This window comes from Mastigoproctus giganteus, chromosome 12 (genome assembly GCF_048544385.1).
Source record: "Mastigoproctus giganteus isolate SK-2022 chromosome 12, ASM4854438v1, whole genome shotgun sequence".
Lineage (NCBI taxonomy): Eukaryota > Metazoa > Arthropoda > Arachnida > Uropygi > Thelyphonidae > Mastigoproctus > Mastigoproctus giganteus.
The window spans coordinates 39,520,718-39,533,457 of NC_143586.1; positions in this window are offsets into that span (position 1 = coordinate 39,520,718).

A 12,740-nucleotide genomic window follows, 5' to 3' on the forward strand; every position below is an offset into this window, starting at 1 on the left:
CAAACTGTTTAACGCACCCCCATCTTATAATGAACCCAAAACTCAATTAATATCCTGAATGGAATCAAAGAAAACACAAATAGAATATTGATCTTTGTCATGACCTAACAGGAATCTCTCGACGTTCACAAAGGTAGCTATCTGACAAACCCATGAACCCAAAAAGGACTTTTCTACAATAGTCACAAGAACTCCAAGCAATCCTTGAGCTTCATGAATCCATGTGCCTCCTCTCATCCCCTAAGAGAAGATTATCCAAGTCCCAGTGTGGGACACTGCTCATTGCCTACAAGTCACCCTTGGATGAAGAAGATTAAATTGCTTGACACTGGGCCCCTTGCCCATTGTGGGACCCACTCACTTGCTGGCACCTCTTCTCTTCAAGGTGTATGACGATATCTGATTTTCCTATTTGTGCAGGAACTCATATAAATACTCCTCTGGGAGTGGGACTGGCATTTGACTTATCAAATGCAGTATCATGCTATTAGGCAATCTGACTTTGTGGGTCACTTGACATCACAACCTTTTCTCTTCTTCCTGAGGTAGCCCACCCTACCCTGGGGGAGCCCACCCTACCTCACCCTCTCTCTTCTGCTTACCTTCTTTCTTCTCCTCAATCTCTCACCCCTTCTCCTATTTCAAAAAAAAAATATTTTTTTTATTTATTTATTAATTTTTTATTTTTATTTATTTTTTATTATTTATTTTTTTTAATTTATTTTATTTTATTTTATTATTTGTTTATTTATTTTTTTTATTATTATTAATTTTTTTTATTAATTTTTATTATTTTTATTATTATTATTTTTATTTATTTTATATTATTTATTATTTATTTATTTTTTTTATTTTATTTTATTATTTTTTTATTTTTTTATTTTATTTTATTATTTTATTTATTTTTTATTATTATTTTTTATTATTATTTTTTTTTCGGCCCTCCCTGGGAAGCTCAGGCTAATCCCCCAGGGTCGGCCAGCCAGAGTTCTCTTTCCACATACCTGGTCCGGCTCCCAGTGCCAGTGACGGAAACTAGCAGTCTGTGGTGTTCCACAGACCCTAGGCTAATCGGCCAGATGAACAACATAACCTGCACTAAGCAAACATGAACATACACTAACATATGATATCTGGCCTTTACAGTACTGTACTGTCTTACTTCACAAGAGATTCAAATGCGGAGTTGTGCGAAAGCACCGGTGCCGCTTGTCAAAAAAACACTATGTCACACTATGTCTATTATGGTCTGAGTATTTCGATCAAACACTCTTGTTCTTAGGAGATAGGTAATTTTGGTCCGGAGTCACCAAGACCAACCACTCCAAGGCTAGGAGGATGTTCTAGAAAAACAATTGTAACAATTATATTAACATATATACACGATTTCCTAGTCTTAGTCTTTTTCACCACAGTTCAATTATTCTCAGTACATTTTCATATTTTCAAATGAAGTCACAAGTTGAACTGTCCAGTTTGATTTCATTCAAGAAAGAAGTCAGTTCCAGTAGTCTTCCCCGGATCTCAGCTGGTTGGAAGTCGCAGATCGGATGCTTCGATAGAACTCTAATGGGAGGATATACAGGGACCCTCGGGTGTTAAAAGGATTCTCATAAGAAAGTTGATTGGTTCTGGGGCGTGATACCTGAAATTAAAAACTCAGGAACTAGATGGAAACATAGTTTACAAGCATAACTTCTTCTGAAACTTTTGGAGTTATACTTTGTGTGGTCTTAGGTGACATCTAGATCTGTGACCATATAGATATGAACTACCGCATACATACACTTGAAATCTACATGAACTTAATGAAACGTGTTTTTCACAACGACAACTTTTTTAAGTGAAAATACTCCATTTTCTTACCTATGGACTGTCATTGGAATTCCAAATCATACACAAGTTAGGACTCTCGGAAAAAGAATAATTAGAAGTCTTCAGCAACTAGAAGAGAACCACATGAAGAAGAGTTTTAGGACATGCTGGCACAGAACGGAGAAGACCACTGGGACTTTAATAATTCATCTGTACATCCTACATCTAATTTCCTCGAGGGTGAAGGGATCTTATTTCTAGTCTTCTTTTAAAAACAGTCACTGAAAATGTCTGTAAAACATTAAAATTCCTACAGCTTCCTACCAAGGGACTTACGTTATTTTCTGTAAGATCCGATACACTGCTAAACAACTCTAAACGTGCCTGAAGATACTGTGGGCTGTCAAATAAAACATGAGACCAAGTTTCCACACTCCCACAAGTGCAGTAAGGGTCTGGCTCAAGTCCACGTTCATGTAACTTGGCTCTGAGGGAGCCATGTCCCGTTAATAAGTACGTTGTATTCATCGAAGGAGCAAACTAAGGATTTATTTCCTTGGCGGCAGTAAAGTCCACTTTGGTTTTAAATTGCCTCATAACTATTCCATGCTCGCTGGCATTCCACCGATCCTGCCACACAGATGTCAGATGTTCCCACAATCTTTTCCTTTCTTGTTTGACCTCGTTCACTGGATCGGATGTTGTTTCCATTAGTTCCAAAGGCAAACCTTTCCTAAGCCGACCTGTCATTTCCTTCAATACGATATACAGATCCAGATATACAGTTCCTGCTAAGACTTTTAACGCATTGTTTGATACAATTCTAGGGGAATTTAAAACAGATAATAACATGGATCTTTGAAGAGAAATGTTTCATTTTCATTTTAACCGTTATGACTCTGTGATACCAAATAGTTGCAGCATATGAGACTATTGGCAGAAATATTGTTTTATAATATAAAAACAAAATCCTTTTACTAAGTCCCCATTCTTTCCTTGATATTCTTATTATTGAGGCAGTAAAATTCCTTATTTTATCTCTAAGTTTACATAAATACGGCAGAAAGCTTAATTTATCATCGATCAGGATGCCTACATATTTGTTTTGGGATACGTATGGGATTTGAGAGTTGTCTATCAAGATCTTAGGAGGTCGATTATAGTTGAAATGAGCTTTGAAGGTCATAAATTTGGTCTTTGTTGGTGATATATTTAGTTTGTTAAGTTTGGTCCATACAAATAGATTATTTAATATAATTTGCATTTTTTCTTCGAGTATCCTCCTCGAACCGTCCTCAACAGCAATTACTAAGTTGTCGGCGTAAGCGATTTTCATAGCTTCCTCGTGGTATTTTATTATCCACTGATCTAAGACTGCGTTCCAGAGGAGAGATCCCAGCACCAACCCCTGAGGGCATCCTCTGGAAACGGTAGCTGAATACACTAGGTGTTTTGCACAAATTCTGATGGATCTGTCTTGGAAGTAGGACCTGATTCTATAAGTATAGTTGTCACATCCTCCCAAGTGTAGTGACACAAGGGCACTCTCCCACCATACCGTGTCAAAAGCCCCCTCAAAGTCAATAAATACTGTCAACACATACTTAGCTTGGGAGTTTTCTACCTAGTTCTTGAGGGTGGCAATAGCATCTTCTGCTCAAGAACCTTTTTCAAACCCGAATTGATTAATTGAACATAGATGGTTATCCTGTAACGTTTTTTGTATTCTTGGAGAGAGTAGCCTTTCAAAAAGTTTCCCCAAGTTTGCCAACAGGGAGATTGGTCTGTATGCCCTGGGATTAAATGTCGACTTCCCAGGCTTATGTAAAACTTTAAGTAGGGTAATCTTCCACAGTCTTGGAAAGACTCCCTCGGTATAACACTTGTTCACGAGATTGAAGAGGATATTGGGAAATAGGTCAAAATTTGACTATTATGTGGTTTTCAGATCCATCCCTGGACATTTTTTACTGTTTAGTTTGGAAACAGCTGTTCCTAGTTCAACAAGAGTAAAAGGATTAACGTCCCATGTTCCAATATATTGTTGATTGTCTCTCCTAATTTCTGCTTGTTCGGGAGAATCATCCTCTGCATTGTCTTGAGGAAAAAGCTTATTTACAATAGTATCAACAGTAGAGTACCAGTCGGTAGTTTCTTGTCCGTCCACTATAACAGTGTTATATATGTCTCCGGAGATTGACTTTTTCCTGGAAATTTTGTACACTAGACCTCACGGTTCGGTGTTTCCCGTGTTACTAACAATGTTTTGCCAACATTCAATTTTTGCATTTGCGACGGCTTTATGTAGCCTTTTATGTTAATTAAGAAAAACATAAAATCAAAAGAAGTGCATCCAGTTGATATAGATGGACAGTGCACTGTTGAGTCAGTTTGGTGTGACATAAGCACTGCAAAAGCAAAGATAAGAGTAGGAGTGTGTTATAGGCCTAATGACTCGAATGAGTACAATGAACAATTGTACAGAGAAATAGAGTGGGCCAGTAAATCAGAATGTCTTATAATGGGGGATTTTAACTTCCCAGATATTGACTGGAACTTGTGGGTTGGTCACTCACACACTAGTCAGACTTTTGTGGATTTATTGGATGATTGTTTTCTGCAGCAGCATGTTCGAGAGGCAACCAGAGAAAGTAATACTCTTGATCTGGTTATCAGCAGTGATCATTCGTGTATTAAGAATTTGCAGATAAAGGAACCACTAGGTGGCAGTGATCACAGTGTGCTGAAGTGGGATTTACTCAAAGAGGTAACTACCGTCAGGGGTAAAGGAAAGGGTTTTTGCTTCCGTAAAGGGTAGTACAGTGGTCTCAGACAGTTTTTAAATTCTGTACAGTGGGATCGACTGACGATGTTACAAACAGTAAATTCTAAGTGGGAAGCATTCAAGGAATTAATCGTGGAAGCTACTAGACTTTTCATACCGATGAAGAAATATTGTTCAAGGTTTAGGCCTAAATGGTTATCAAATGAACTAATGAGACTCGTGACAGAGAAGAAAAATGCATGGGATGCATATAAATTATCAGGCGACGCAGAAGCCTGTAGCAGATATAAGCTAGTCTGTAATCAGGTCACAAAGGAGGTTCGGCAGGCAAAGACGGATTACGAGAAATCTTTGGCAAAAGATGCTAAGAAAAACAGCAAGGATTTCTTTACTTATATAAACTCTAAAAGGAAGGGGCTGAATATGATTGGTCCACTTGACATCGATGGTTCGACTGTTGATGATCCTGCTCAGATAGCAAACAAACTGAATGAGTATTTTGCATCTACATTCACACGTGAGGAATCATTACAGTTTGAAAATGGAAGAAGGTTATCAAATTGTAGCAGTGTGCTTAATGATTTTGTAATAACTGAGAGCAAAGTGGAGGAGAAATTGTTGAAGTTAAACATAAGAAAGGCACCTGGGGCGGATGGGATCTATCCAGTTATATTAAAGGAGGCGGCAAAGCAACTAAGCAAACCCTTAGCCATAATTATGAGAGCATCCTTGGATTCAGGGGAGGTTCCCACGGACTGGAGATGTGCAAATGTATCCCCAATTCACAAAGGAGGTTCGAAGGGTGACACGAATAATTACAGACCAGTTAGTTTAACTTCTGTTCCTGGTAAAATAATGGAGTCACTGGTTAAAGATGCATTGCAGGATCATCTAGACAAGACTGCAGCAATAATTCAGACACAGCATGGGTTTGTTAAGGGAAAGTCTTGTCTGACAAATTTGATTGGTTATTATGATGTGGTCACAAAGGAACTGGATGCAAAAAATAATTTTGATATCATATACTTGGATTTCAGGAAAGCTTTTGACACTGTTGCGCATGGAAGACTACTGTACAAATTGGAGCAGAATGGTATTAAGGGTAAGTTGCTACAATGGATAAAAGGATGGTTAAGTGGGAGAAGACAGAGGGTGGTAATCAACGGGTGCTGCTCTTCGTGGACTAATGTTATTAGTGGAGTCCCACAGGGTTCGGTGTTGGGTCCACTGTTGTTTTGTATATTTATCAATGATATTGATGAAGGTATATCAGGCTTAATGTCGAAGTTTGCAGATGACACGAAGGTTGGCAGGGTTGTTAATGACAGTAATGGCAGTGTGCTACTGCAACAGGATCTAGATAATTTGGGCAGATGGGCTAAGAAGTGGCAACTGAAGTTTAACCTTGACAAATGCAAAGTACTGCATATGGGTAGAAGTAACCCCAGAGAAACGTACCAACTGTGTGGTACTACACTTAAGGTGGTAGAAAATGAAAAAGACCTGGGAGTAATTGTGCAGTCAGATATGAAGTTTTCTGAGCAATGTAGACAGGCTGCTAGGGCAGGTCATGGGGTTTTGTCAATGATATATAGGAATTTTGCTAGCAGGGAAAAGGAGGTGATTGTCCCTCTGTATAAGGCAATGGTCAGGCCACGCCTTGAGTACTGCGTACAGGTCTGGAGGCCTCATTTTAGGAAGGATGTAGATTTGCTTGAGCGTGTACAGAGAAGAGCAACACGATTGGTGAGGGGAATGAAGGGATCCTCTTACCAAGAGAGGCTTAAGTTCTGCAAATTGCAGTGGCTGGAGACTAGGCACCTGCGCGGTGATCTGATTGAGGTCTATAAGGCCTTGAATGGGTTGAGCACGCTGAATTCTGATGGGATTCTCCCACTTGTTCAGAATACGAACCTACGGGGACATAAGTTCAAATTAAGAAAGGATAGATGTAGAATAGATGTGCGGAAATTTGCCTTTAGCCAGCGGGTGGTTAATTGCTGGAACAAACTTCCATCTGTCGTTGTGGAAGTTGATAGGTTAAATAAATTTAAGGAGGAACTGGACAGGAAATTGGAGGGTATGGTGTGATTTTTTTTTTTTTTTTTTTTTTTTTTTGGCTGATGCTGCATAAGCTCCTACACTTGCTTTCTTGCATCAAGTGCCACTACTACTACTACTACTACTACTACTACTACTACTTTTCCTTAGATCACTGTATTGTTGTTTCAGACATAACACCATACTTGTATCTGGCCATTTCAGAGCTCTGTGCTCTTTAAAGTGTACCATGGTGGAGTTGAACTAAATTAGGTGCCGCCGTACCTAAACCTAAATAGAGGATTAAATGTAATCCTCTATCGATGCATCTGATGAAGTAGTAATGACAGAAAATTAAAGCAATTTACAAAGAATGCTACATCACCTCAATAAAAAAAGTAAAAGAGTATAATATGGAAATATTCATAAGGAAAAAAGAGCCTTACAATAGCGAAAAAAACCATTCATATGTAAATTTGAATCAGAAGAGGAAACAATAGAACAAATGAAATTTTACTACCTAGGAACACAGATAAATAATTTAGGAATCACTCATGAAGAAGTAAAAGAACAAGCATTGAAATCGAGTAGAATATCGGAACGGCGGGGATTAAATAATATATTTGGAAGAATCCAAACATCAGGATACTAAAGCCAAAATAAATCAATATTAAGATCTATAGCATATATAGATCTTAATATGGAATATATGCTATAGATCTTTACATAGATTTTAATATACTACGTCGCGGTAGCAGAGTGCTAACATCACTGTCCTCCCCACCCCGGGTGGAAAAGGCCTGGGTTCGAATTGCATCGATGACTTCAGGGACCTTAATGAGCTTTTTTCACACCGTGGTTCAGTTAGTCGGTCTCAGGTGTAGATAGCAAGGTTTTATTTTTCCCAGAAACTGGGATTTTTTTGTCCAACAAAACAGGCAAATCGACCTGAGAACACACGCAATTTACAGACACAAATACGGGTTTATGTAATCAATTACGGGTAACCCTAATATACTACTACTAATACTAATAATAATAATACAACACAGTACAATACAATTTATTTATCAAGAGAATATGTTTACAATAATAATAATAATAATAATAATAATAATAATAATAATAATAATAATAATAATAATAATAATAATAATAATAACATATATACCTGAGACGAGACATAAAACAGCAAATTTGAAACAAACAAATTAATTAAACCATAGAAATGAAAACACCAAGGAAAATAAACACTAAGTGATAGAGATGAGGAAATCAGAAAACAGTGTGAAATAAAACCTATTAATGGATGGATATATAACAGAAAAAAACATTATTAAACAAAATATTAAATAATCACAGGTTGGCAAAAATAGTAAAGAACTGGAGACCAATTGCAAACAAAGTAGAGGAAAGCCAAGAAGAAAAGGGAGGATGATGTCTTGTCCTAACCGAACATGCTTAATGAGAAAGAAAGAAGAAAAACTATTATATTAGGGTCACCCGGTAATTTCTTACTTATATCCATGTGTATTGTGTCTGAAATTGCCTGTTTTCTTGGACACAAAAACCCCAGTTTCTGGTGTGGGGGGGGGGGGAACCTTGCTCTATGCCTGAAACCGGCTAACAAAGCCACGGAGTGAAAAAAGCCAATTAAAGTTCCTCGCGTCATAGACGTAATCGAACCCGGCCTTTTCCACCCTGTGTGGGGAGAACGGTGATGATAGATACCACTGTGCTATCGTGCAGTCAAGAAGAAGAAATATCAATAATGAATTATATTATTATTATTATTGTTGTTGTTGCTCTTATATTATTTCTTCCTGATTGGGGGATTCCACTGTGACGGGTACTGCTACCAAGTACACAGGGTGGTTGTAATTTCTGGTGTTACTGTCGGTCGATGAAATCTCTGACTATCCTACAGGTGTTCAGGATTGCGACTTTCTCGAGTTCCTTGTAGGTGTTCTCTGGAAGACCTATTGCTGCTAGGCTGCTATGTATAGTCTTTGGTACCATACCGGTTGTTGACACGAGGATTGGGATGGTTGATACTTCTTGCATATGCCACATCTCCTTGATCTCATGTCTCAGGTTCGGTTACTTCCAAATTTTTTCTTCACGGGTTTTCTGAACATTGCTAGTGTTCGGCACCGCTATGTCAATCAGGTAGGTAGACTTTTCCATCTTGTCCACAAGGCTTATGTCCGGTTGGTTGTGCAGGATGGTCTTATCCGTTATTATGGCGAGGTCCCAGTGCAGCTTGTGGGTTCGGGTATCTAATACTGCTTGGGGTTCGTACTTGTAGTATGGTACACTTACTTTGGTTAACTGATATTTCCTCGGTAGCTTCTGATGTATTATCCTGGCTACCTGGGCGTGCTTATGAGTGTACTCAGTCTGGGCGATCACCTTGCACCCCGCGGTGATGTGTTGGATCGCGTCTGAGGCCAGGTGGCATCGTCGACATGCGTCATCTGACATTCCAAGCTCATTTGCGATGTATTTTCTATACTTTCTGGTGTTGATTACCTGGTCTTGGATGGCCTGCATGAATCCTTCAATCTCGGGGAAGAGCGTCCCGCTTGTGAGCCATGCATTGAAAGCAATGTTATCGAACTGATCTTGATGGAGGTCATTGTAGTGTCTGCCATGGAGTGTCTTCTTTGCTCATCTTTCTATCTTCGTTTCTTGCGCCGTTTATGTTTCCTCGCTAAGGTTGAGTGGGGTATACCACTTATCTATCTTCCTTATGGCCTGGTGGAGTGGTGCTGTGTTGTTCTCGAAGTAATCCTTCAGGTTTACTATCACTGTTTTCTGTTGCTCTATCAGGCCCCCCTTCCTCCCTCTTTCCGAGCTATTGTTAGTTTCTCCACTGCTGACTTCGGGTTGTGTTGGCGGCTCTTGGTCATCATTAACCTTGTCTTTCGCATGATATCTTCTAGCTCGGTGTTAGTCCAACCTATGACCCTGAAGGTGTATGTTAGTACTGGATCTGCATATGTGTTTATGGCTTTAACTGTGTTTCCTCCCTTCAATTTTGCTTTCAGCAGGCTTCTGAGTCTCTGATGATATTTTTCGGTCAGGCACTTCTTGATTTCCTTGTGTTCCAACTGCTGAGCCTGCATTATCCCTAGGTAATTGTAGGTCTCTCTTTCTGTCATAGCTTCGATCTCTTTACCAGTCAGCAGCTAGTAGTTTCGGCCAACTAATTTTCCCTGGGGCAGTGTGTGGGTCTTGTATTTTTCTAGACCAAATTTTTTTCCTGAAGTCTTTGCTGAATTCTTCTGTGATCCGGAACAGTTGCTGGAGTTGCTTCTCGGTTGCCGCGTAGAGCTTGATATCATAAATGTACATCAGGTGGGTGAGGGTGTACAGGTTCTTTCTTCCTTCTTTGAGGTTATATCCATACTTGCTGCCGTTGAGCATGGTGGATAGCGGGTTGAGTGCTAGACAGAACCATAGTGGGCTCAGAGCATCTCCCTGAAATATTCCTCTTCTAATGGGGATTGGCGTGGTTGTGATGTTCTCGACCTTATGGTGGTACTCGATTTCGCAATGGTTGCTCCTTTGAAGTTTGTCACTATCGGATTGACCTTGTAGATCTTCAAGGTCTCTATTAGCCAGCTATGAGGTACGGAGTGGAAGGCCTTGCGTTAATCGACGTAGGCCGTGTATAGGTTGCGGTACTTCTTGAAGGCACGGTCCATAATTGCGGAATCTATGGTTAATTGCTCCTTGCATCCTTTGCTATTCCGCTTGCATCCTTTCTGCTGTTCGGCCATTATGTCCTGACTCTCTAAGTGGGTTTTTTTTTTTTTTTTTGTTAATTGTTCGCGCATCGGCTTCTGTGGCCAGAATACACCTCCCAAGGTTTTTGCAGTACTCTGATCCAAGCCCGAGGCGAGATTCGAACCCGCGACCTTTGGACTGCTAGGTAGGCACTTTACCAACCTGGCTAGTCCGGTCGGCCTAAGTGGTCTGATATCTTCTTAGTTATGCAGCTGGTCAGGATCTTGTACATCGTTGGGAGGCATGTCATTGGACTGTATTTCGCCGGTTTTCTTGTATCTTTATCTTTAGGCCTCAGATATGTGACTCCTTCAGTGAGAAACTCCAGGATTGTCTCCGGGTGCCTTATCATTCGAGTGAACTGCTCTGCTAGGTGCTTGTGTGTGCAGGTGAGCTTATTGTACCAATAGCTGTGGATGTTATGAATTCCCGGGGTTCGCCAGTTGTGGGTGTTCCTGATCGACTGTTTTACTTCTTCTTCTCGAATCTCCCACTCTCTCATCTCTTGTATGTCCTTCATTTTCTTCCGTTCTATTTCTATCCAGGGTGCTTCGCTGTTATGTCTTACTTCACTGCTCCCGATATTTCCCCAGAACTCTTCAATAGTTTTCTTGTCGGGTGGTCCGTTTCCTGCTTTCTCATCTTCACCCAGCTTTCTATAGAAGGCTCTTCGGTTCTCATCGAAGATGCGGTTGTTTGTTTTCCTCTGGGAGCTCTCTTTGTATCGGTGTAGTCTCTTGCTGATGATGATTATTATTATTAGCTATATGGTGCAAGGAAGCCTGAGGCTTATGCTGCACCAGCAAAAAAAAAAAAAAAAAAAAAAATTCCCGAGTTACCCTAAGAGAGAGAGAAAGAGACAAAAGTAGAAGGGAATCACCAAGAGAGAGAAGAATGATGATATCCAGCTCAGCACCCTGGGTGTGCCAAGCCCATACTCAGCAGATGTGAGCCCCAGGGTTAAATCGAGCATTGATGGAACAGCCGGCCGATTTACGTAGTGGGGGTAAAAATTCTGTTGATAGCCCATATCTCTAATTGACCGTGGTGGTACTAAAAAAAAAAAAAAAACTCTTAAAATATTATATTAGGGTCATCTAGAAAGTCACTTCAACCATCCACGTCTATTGTGTCTGTAAATTGTGTGTGTCCTCTGGTCGATTTGCCTGCTTTGCTTTTGGGAAACACTGCTATCTACGTCTGAGACCGACTAACACAGCCATGGAGTGGAAAAAGCACATAAAGTGGTGATTCTGGGATCGCTTTTGTACTTCCGTAAGAGTCTGCGGGAATCGACTCTCTGTTTTCCTATCAACATTATAATAATCGATGCGCCAAAAATCCGCAAAACGAGGATGTGTAAATATTCTTAATAAATGTATACTTTTTAAGAGCAATTTTTTCATAAATTTATGACTAACATAACATGAGAAATTTAATATTTTTGAGATTAAATATCCAATAGACCTTGTTGCTTGAGCTTCAAGGGGTAGAGGAGCTCGCCGGAAAATTTCATCTTGTTCATGTTGTCCAAACCACTTCTTTGCGCAACGTTTCTATTTCCGCAGAATGCTCGATGAGTACTTGTGAGAAACTAATAATTCATAACATGGGATTGCTCCTTAAAAAAAGAAGAAAAAAATTCTAGAAACTATTGTTATAGGATATTCATAGATGGCAGTTAATCGGGGCTTCGAAAGCAAGTCGAGCTCTGGTGAAAAAGCCTCACTGGGCTCATAGATTAAATAAGAAATCATCCTACCTAATCTTGGACGAACTTTTCCCAGGAAGCTGAGGAGGGGTAGGCAGACGACTGCAATAAACGGATCTCTCCTCTACAATATCCTGGCTGATTACGCGGCTCCCCCTTCCCCATTGCTTCTGGCGATGAATCACGAAATGAACAGGGCAGCTGATTGCTCAGTAAAAGTTATTTTTATTTTATAATTTTTTTGTGTGTATTTTTATGCAGACTGTGTAATAGCTGGCGAATGAATGAGATGAAAAACAGATGGCTAAATAATCATCTAAATAGAGAGAAATGTATTCCATTGAACCGAAGAAAAAAAAATGTATATATTGCGATATGCTAAATCAAGATTTTGAAACGATAAAGTGTAACTACGATAAATGCTGGTTTTGGCCATTGCTGTTTGCGTGTGAATGAATAAATTCCGCAAGAGAAGCATATGTCTATTAGAAACAGCTGTCACAGGTGAGATTACATAATTTAGTTCTCTCTGTGAACTCGCAGGCAGGTGTCTTAATTTTAGATTTAAAATGCATATGCGATCACACCATAAACGTG